The sequence below is a fragment of the Cucumis sativus genome, chromosome 4 (assembly GCF_000004075.3).
Source record: "Cucumis sativus cultivar 9930 chromosome 4, Cucumber_9930_V3, whole genome shotgun sequence".
In the NCBI taxonomy this organism is placed as follows: domain Eukaryota; kingdom Viridiplantae; phylum Streptophyta; class Magnoliopsida; order Cucurbitales; family Cucurbitaceae; genus Cucumis; species Cucumis sativus.
In genome coordinates this window covers 12,983,213-12,990,246 of record NC_026658.2, presented here as the reverse complement: position 1 = coordinate 12,990,246, position 7,034 = coordinate 12,983,213, and the positions used below count along the sequence as shown (strand labels likewise).

The 7,034-nt window shown below is 30.5% G+C and overlaps 1 long non-coding RNA gene across 2 annotated transcripts; it reads left to right on the top strand.

Annotated features, from left to right (window-relative positions):
- The first annotated feature begins 2,224 nt into the window (after window positions 1–2,224).
- On the top strand, window positions 2,225–4,805 carry LOC101213959. 2 transcript variants are annotated; one of them, XR_004216104.1, is made up of 4 exons: window positions 2,225–3,137; window positions 3,246–3,358; window positions 3,441–3,478; window positions 4,441–4,805. It is a non-coding gene; the product is annotated as an uncharacterized LOC101213959 (long non-coding RNA). The 2 variants fall into 2 exon arrangements; XR_004216103.1 differs by having other exon boundaries at window positions 2,226–3,137; window positions 3,284–3,358.
- The last annotated feature ends 2,229 nt before the right edge of the window (window positions 4,806–7,034 follow it).

Below are 7,034 nucleotides of genomic sequence, written 5' to 3'. Positions count from 1 at the left end.
CTAATCTGCTTATTGGACTTGAATTGGGTTGTATTGATTAAACTTAATTATCAAAATCTAATAAAATATAATTATTGAATATTTGTTGTGATGATGTGACATAATTTAATTGACCAAAATTTTTTGCTCACAAACATATGTCAAAAATAAATTGAGTGCAAAATTATTTTTAAAAATAGGTGAGGTGAGTTGAAGTCGTGTACCAGTGGATCCCACATTTTCTATTTGTTCCTTATTTTATATATATATTACACTGGGCCCCACATTTTTTTTTTATTTTCTCATTATTTATATACGTGGGTCTCATACATTTCACTTTTTCTCATTATTTATATATACATATCCACATATAATATAATATATATATATATATATATATATATATATATATTAAACATTCAAATTCTAAAAATATATTTCTTTATTAAATTAGTTTATTTTTTCTTTATATATATTTAAATATCACAATCTTCAATCTTCCATTTTTCTTATTAAATTCATTTTTCTAATTTAATTTAATTATTTCTTAATCAAAATTATACATATTTTTTTTTTCATTTTTCAATTTTTTATAAAAAAACTCATATATTAACAAAATATGTTATTAAAAATATATTAAATAAATAAAAATAGTAATAATAATAATTGAGAGAAGTTGAAATTATTCAAAAAAAAAAAAATAAAAATAACACTTGAAGCCACAAATGCACATTGCTAATTGAATAAAGAAAAATTCATGTTTATGGCAAAAGGTAAAAAACAAGAATTGGTTCGATTATAAATTAAATTTAAAAAACTTAACGGATAATTTTCTATTGCAAATTTGTTATTATTATTATTTTTAGATAACCTTCAACTTTTTTCGATTATTATTATTATTTTGTTTTGTTTAATATATTTTTTAATAACATATTTTTGTTAATATATGTGTTTTTTTTTAAACATAAAATTAGAAAAAGATATATATAATTTTAGTTAAGAAGTAATTAAATTAAATTAGAAAAGATGAATTAATAAGAAAAATTGAAAATTGAGATATTTAATATATATACAGTGATGTGCATTCATTTATTATTATTATTGTTATTATTTTGAGTAACTCCAACTTCTTTTAATTATTATTATTACTATTTTCATTTGTTTAATATATTTTTTGATAACATATTTTGTTAATATATGGATTTTGAAAAAAAAATATTGAAAATTGGAAAATAAATGTATAATTTTGATTAAGTAATAATTAAATTTAATAAGAAAAAATGAATTTAATAAAAAAAATTGAAGATTGAGATAGTTAAATATATAAAGAAGAAAAAAAAGAATAAATTAATTTAATAAAAAAAGATATTTTTAGAATTTGAAGGTTGAACATATATTATATTATATGTGGGTATGCATATATAAATAATGAGAAAAAGTGAAATGTGTGGGACTCATGTATATAAATAACGAGAAAATAAAAAAATTTGGGACCCAATGTAATATATATATAAAAATAAGAAAAAAATAGAAGATGTGGGGTCCACTGTATGGAAGTCGTGTACACTTCACCTAAATTCACATACTTTTAAAAATAATTTTGCACTCAACCTATTTTTTACTTATGTTTCAAATTTACATTATTTTTTAAAAAAATCCAATTATCAACCACTAATCTATCGCTACTAGAAAAATGGGCTTTCTTGACGGTTGCTGTTTTCCTTTCTTGACGTTTTTTTTCGAAAAACGTCAAGAAAGATTTCATTTTTAATAAAAAACGTCAAGAATTTTTTCTTGACGTTTTTAAAACATCAAGAAATATCTATTAATTTTTTGACGTTCTTAAAACGTCAAGAAGCGTATGAATTCGACATGCTTGACGTTTCTTAAATGTCAAGAATTTAAAATTTTACTTGACGTTTTAAAAACGTCAAGAAATTTATAAAAAAATCCTTGACGTTTTTAAAAACGTCAAGAAATTTATAAAATATTCTTGACGGCTCTAAAACGTCAAGAAATTTATAAAATATTCTTGACGATTTTAAAACGTCAAGACTATTGTAAAAATTGCTTGACGTTTTTAAATTTGCTTAAAGTATTTGAAAGAAATTTAATGGAGGTAAGTTTTTTAATTTCTTGACATTTTTTAAACGTCAAGTGAGATGTTTTTCTTGACGTTTTAAAAACGTCAAAGTTCTATAAAATAATAATAAAAAAAAATATATATAATTTTTTTATAATCCCCAATTTCTCTTCCTCTTCCACGATAAAAATAAACACCAAATCCCTAACCCTCTCTTCAAGCGACGGCAAATCCCAAGTTCTCAACCCTCTCCTGCGGCAGCCGACGAACACTGATGACAACCAGCAGCAACCCACTACCTCTCCCCTTCTATTTCATCCGTATTTCATCCTACTCGTTCAGAATCTCAGTCTCAAACTTCTTGAAAGAGAACGAGTTGTGACTGCTGTGCTGGGCGAACTGCCTAAAGGGCGAAGACCTTAATGTTCAGCCTTTGATTTTGATGAAAGGTACGTAGTGGAAGGCTCCATGGAAGGCTTCCACACGGTTTCGATCTCGAAGAAAAAGGTACGTAGTATTCTTTTCTCTTTGTCGATTATCTTTGATTAAATTGTTCTATCTTGTTCCCTTCCATTTGGGGGTTTTCAGTTTATATTACGCTAATGTTTCGGTTGGAATGTCGTCGTTGGATTTCCTTATGGTTAGACACTGGAAGCAATTTGTTTTGATTACCGTGTGAATGTTCTAGTTGTTTTACCCATTTAAACACATCAAATGAAGGAAATGTATTTAAACCGACGATGCAAATCTTGAAGTTGATGTTCTCTCCAATGAAATCAACTGGTCGATTCTTGTTTTGATTAACTAGAATGGACATTGATGTTGAAGATGACAATTACTTCATGGTAGCCCTTTTTTTGCTCTCGTTTTACTTCTTGTTGATGGGTTTCCAGAATTGGTTATGGCTATTCAAAGAGTTGAAGTTTTCTATAAACAAAAACAGTTCTATTTCTACCCAGCTTGGGCCTATGCTATGCTATTCCAGCTTAATCAAGATCCCTCTTTCCCTCGTCGAATCTTTAGTTTGGACTTCTCTTACTCACTACGTTATTGGCTTCACCCCTCAACCTATCAGGTTAGTTTTCATGAACTCTTTAGTTTTGTAACCATTCTCAAAATGCCATAATTTGGATTAAACGCTTAGAACTTCTTTTCTTTTTTCTTTTTTAATTTTTGGTTATAGGTTCTAATTTATTATTCTGTTTGGGGTGCATTTATCAGAATTGTCCCTGTTTAGAATGATAGCTTAGCTTCAATCTTCCAAAGCAATGGTGCTTACTTTACAGTAGGCAATTTGTAAGTTATGGAGAAATTGATGCTTCAATAAGTTATGGAGAAATTGGCCTTTCTCTCAATGAATTAAATTGTTTATGTGCAGTTTATTACTTACACCACTTGCCAATAGCAGATAGATGGGTAAGAACTCTTTCCTCTCTTGATCATATTGAACTAATATTTGTTGTCTTTTATTTATTGATCCTCTTGTTAAACCAAATCCTGACATGATAGGGGCATTATGGTTTTATTTATTTCCTTCAGCGAGGGCCTCCCTCTTATTTCCCTTATAAATGACACATTTCATGTGCTTTTTTTTGCCTTAGCATTCATAAGCATCATCTTTCTCTTAAGAATTTGTTTACCCTGAAAACAAAACCAACAAAAAGGTTATAGAAGGAAAATGAACATAGGATCCATGAATTTGTGTTTATAAATCTAGGATGAATTCTCAATAGGTACACAAAAATACTGTAGAAATTGCATTCTTACATCGCCTTCGTTGCTTGGAATATGTTTCATCTTTAGTGAAGACAAAAAGTGTCCATAAGATCTATGGATTGGAACAATATCTTTGTACGTACCACTACAACTTTGATTTCTATTTTCTCCCATGCAGAAGAGAGAGGCTCGTTTAGAAATGGTTGGAAACGTTTTTCGAAAAATTTCAATGTGGATTAGCATAATTTAGTACTCTTGATTTGAAATTTACTTCACAATACATGTGCATATATGTCTCAAATAAATAAGTGTTGAGTGTTGTGGAAGTTTTGTAACTTGTTTTGTATAATTCTTTTAGATATCATGATTGCACTTGTGGAAATTCTGCATTTTTTGTGACATAGTTTGAGAAATTACATCTTTGTTGACCCCCCATCCCTTATAAAATGTATTATTGTTTCTTCTCTAGGTACCAAGGTATATTCTTCTATGTTATGTTTACCTTCATTCGTAGTTTCTTTAGTTTTATTTTTCTTATGTCATTGCTTTTCTTTAAACATCTTTTTTCTAGTGCATCATTATGATAAATCTAGCCTTTTTTTTTTTTTTTGTGGAGATTTAGAATGATTTTGACCACATGGTTATATTGGTACAATATGTAGTTTATTGAAAATGGACTTGAAGGAGATGCCGATTCTGACGGTGAAGAAGATGAAATGGAGGACACTGATGGTGTAGAAGTGGAACATCTACACATTTCAGATTACTAAGGTTTTGCACTAATATTCGATTGATTTACTATAGTGATGAAGCTACCAAGCAAGTGATTGACGTTTGATTCACGACAAGACTTGATGTAATTTAGTTATCTACAAAAATACATTGTATTTAGTTTCTACCAATGTTTAGTTTCTATTTTACTTGTATTTATCCCTTTGGGAAAATTCAATAGATTTCGTGTACTTAGTTTTTTTGTAAAAATGTTATATGTTATTGTTATATATGAAAGTTCTTATTTATATGTGTACTAGTTTTGTGTTAAAATAGAATCATTGAATTACAGGAACAAAAATATAATTGAATTACAATTTTTTTTATAAAAAAATTCATAACATATTTGACGGTTTTAAAATGTCATAAACAAGTACATCCTTGACAGTTTTTCAATGTCATAAACAATCAATTTCTTGACGGTTATTAAATGTCATGAACACTTATACTCTTGACGGTTTTAAGATGTCATAAACATTCACATTCTTGACGGTTTTTAACTGTCATGAACATTTGTATACTTGACGTTTTTAAACTGTCAAGAATCACTATTCTTGACGTTTTTATCAACTGTCAAGAATTTCGCTTTCTTGACACTGGCTTCAACGACGGTTTTAAAACCTTCAAGAATAATGATTCTTGACAGTTTAAAAACGTCCAGAGAGCCTGTTTTTGTAGTAGTGATCCACCAATATTATAAATTAAATAATTCTTTCTTATATATATTATACAAAGACGGTAAAATTACTAATTAAATTTGTTGATGTTTTTACTAGTTAGTATAACATACTAGCTTGATATTATCTTAATGAGCAATGTTAATGAACAATTTTAATTTGTCTTTCATAGGCATGAAATTGACTCATATAGTAAACTTATTTTTTGTGTCTGATCAACGACTATCTACAACTACTAAAATATATCATAAAATTATTAATTATAGTCAACCTGCATTCCTTTTTTTCTATGTTCAACTCATGTGATCTAATGTACAACCATTAAAATATAAAAGACTATTAATGTAAATTCTTCATTTTAGGCTTAATTACATTTGTTACCTTATTTATGTTGTATAGATCTATTTATTTAGTCAGACTATTGTAAAATGAAATACTTATCTTAATCAATAAATAATATTAAATCACATGGTATCAGAGCTTTTAACCTAGGGTTATTGTATAGCCGTCGCCGATCTCTGCCGTGAAGCCAACGATCTCCGCTGACGAAAAACCTCACATCGTTCTCCTGTCGTCCGCCATCGATATCTGTCTGCAAGTCTCTTGTTCGGATCTGAAGAATAGATCTCACAGCTGCGAACCTCGTCTCCGTTCAACAGTCCACACGTCGTTCATCTCCGTTCAACGATCCACGCGTCGGTCTCTTGCAAATCAGATCCGACGAACCCAGATCCGTTAAACCCAGATCGCACGTTCGTTCGTAGCTCCGATTCAAGTCCGTCTTCGTTCACGTCAGTTCGCAGCTCCGATTTACGTCCGTCTTCGTCTGCAACCATTCGCAGCTCCGATTCACGTTCGTCTTCATCCGCGTCCATTCGCAGCTTCGATTCACGCCCGTCTTCGTCCGCGTCCATCACAAACTCCACGTTTTTGTCACGATTCGCAACCGATCGCAATCCAGCCACGAACTCAAGCCGAGTTCGCAAGTTCGCAACTCTAACCATGAATATAAAACAGACCCGATTCGTCCACGTTATATTTGTGGTTGACGCTCCTGCATACTCAGTTACTCTTACAAGTGGGATTTTTCAGATTCAATGGAGGGAGACCATATTATCAGACCCATTAGCACAATACTTATGGAACAAATTACTATCACGGACAAATCAAATGAAAAGTTTTCTAATTGGACAAAAACTATGGCACATTGTAACTGACGAGATAACTAAACCAAATAAACAGGACAAGGACAAGGAATAATTTATTAAATGCCTCGAAGATTGGGACAGTAAGAATCATCAAATTATCACATGACTTGGTAACACTTCTATTCCTGCTATACATGCACAATTTGATGCTATGGGCTACACGCTTTAAATCTATTGGATTAGCACATTACTATCACAGACAGTTCTCCAACCCATCTGGACTCAGCTTGATCAAGCTAAAATTAGCAATGATCATCTTCGTTTTATTAAGGTCCTTATGGGATTACATCGAGAATATGAATCGGTCAGGGCTGCCTTACTCCATCGGAGTCCCTTGCCCTCATTGGATGCTTCTATCCAAGAAACTTTGTTTGAAGAGAAGCGTCTTGGCATCAATCTCGCTAAACATTCTGATGTTGTCCTTGCAAGCACTTATCCACCTAATAGAGCATCAAACATGTTTTGTAAGAATTGCAAACTCTCTGGTCATAAATTTATTGATTGTCCTAAAATATAGTGCAAGTACTGTCATAAACGTGGTCATATTTTGGATAATTGTCCTACAAGACCACCTCGACCTCCTGGTATGCCTACCAAAGA